Source organism: Buceros rhinoceros, unplaced genomic scaffold (genome assembly GCF_000710305.1).
Source record: "Buceros rhinoceros silvestris isolate BGI_N320 unplaced genomic scaffold, ASM71030v1 scaffold37683, whole genome shotgun sequence".
NCBI classification, from domain to species: domain Eukaryota; kingdom Metazoa; phylum Chordata; class Aves; order Bucerotiformes; family Bucerotidae; genus Buceros; species Buceros rhinoceros.
Genome location: NW_010404839.1, coordinates 5,444 through 7,207, shown reverse-complemented (window position 1 = coordinate 7,207; position 1,764 = coordinate 5,444).

Genomic DNA, 1,764 nt, shown 5'->3' with positions numbered 1-1,764 from the left:
CACCTCACAGCAATTCCAGTGAGCAACTTTGACGTCGGTCTTCAATTTCTGGGGGATTTTTTCTTGTGTCAGTTCCCTGGTGTTTTATTAAGCAAATACAGGATTGGGCGTGATGCTAAGCTGGCAGCGCCCAAACCAGAGACAAAGCCGCAGTTCATCTCAGTGACAGAGAAAGCACAGTTCAGGCTACCACCCCCAAACTCTTTAGCAAGGGATTTTACAGACAGGCGAGGTCCCACAGACGTGAGAGGGAGCGGAGCGGCACAGTGGGTTAATGTGGCCTTTCCGTGAGGGATGTCGTCTCTCACCTGGGTTGAAATCGTGAGCAGATGACGGATCAACCTGAGTTTGCTGCGTGGCTCATTGCAGGGCCCCAGGGACATCTCTCAACCTTACACAGACCACTTCACAGCACATGGCCCCACTGGCAGCCGGGGAAGGACAGGGAGGGGTCGGCATTGGCACAAGGTGTCAGTGACCACATCCACATCGGCAGAATCCCGCTGGAGTGGCAGGGCTGGAGTGGCCAAGGGTTCCTCAGGAGAGGAATGATGACCATCGCTAAACAAAACCCTGTGGCTCACATTCATACCGCTAGGGTTTTATCCAAATTGTTCTTAAAAGCTGTTGTAGAAATAATCCAAGTGCCCTGGATGTAGAACCCCAAGGGTTTCAGAAAGGAAATAGGACATTCTTTTATGTTTAGTCCTGTTTTATGTTTTGCATACGTGCAGTGCAAAGTAATTGACAAAAAACCCCCGAAAACCACTGTGATCCACCAAGACCTGACTGAACACATAGAACTCACTCTGCTTTAGCTGCACCACCAGAATTGCAGGATGACTGCTCAACCTGGGCAGTATTATATCGGAAGAAATAAAAGTTTTACAACTTATTCTCCTACAGAAAAGGAGTTAGAAGTGAAAACCAGGGTAAGCACAATACCAGAGACACCAAGTGGAGGAATTTGCTCTGTCACAGTTGGTCACAGGTTGCCCAGGGAGGTGGCAGAAGCCCCATTGCTGGCACCATCCCAGGTCAGGTTGGCCCTTGGGGCTCTGAGCACCCCGCTCTGGGTGCAGATGTCGGGCTGGGTGAGCTGTGAAGGTCCCTTACAGCCCAAACCGTTCGATGATTCTGTGCCAGGTCGGGCCGTCTCCCTGGACAGGTGTGTGCTATTTGCAAAGACTGCTGCGCAAAGCGGCTGAAAGGCAGCGTATGCCAGCCCTCCCAGTCCTCCCACAGCCAGCCTGGGCAGTCCCACAGCATCCCCCAGCCCAGAGCTATGCCTCAAAGCGCTAGCACCCTGCGAGCTTCTAGACCACAGGGGACAAAGGCATGTCCCCATCCAGCTCCTTCCCGCAGCTTCCAGGGCTTTAATGCAGAGATGGCAGCACCTCCCCATGCCCGTGGAGTGACAAAGTAAGCCACGCTGAGAAGGGACCGTTTGTGTGCATCAGAGAGTTCTGGATAAAGAAATTTATAGCAAAAGGAGACAAACAGGATGTCAGAGCAATCTCCTCTGGGCTCAGCTCAGCCACTGTGGAATGTGGTACTCCTATTTCTCTTCGGTTTTGCATTCTGAAGCTCCTCCGTGTGCTTGCACAGGGAATACTCCCCATGTCCATTTTGGTTATAAATAATGGGTGCTGACTGGACCTTAAATCTTTTCCGTTTCCAGAACTGAGGCGTGAGGCTCCGTAAGTGCCCCCAAGCGGCTTCAGTTTCTGTCCTCCACAACAGATACCGAAAGAAATGCAGGAA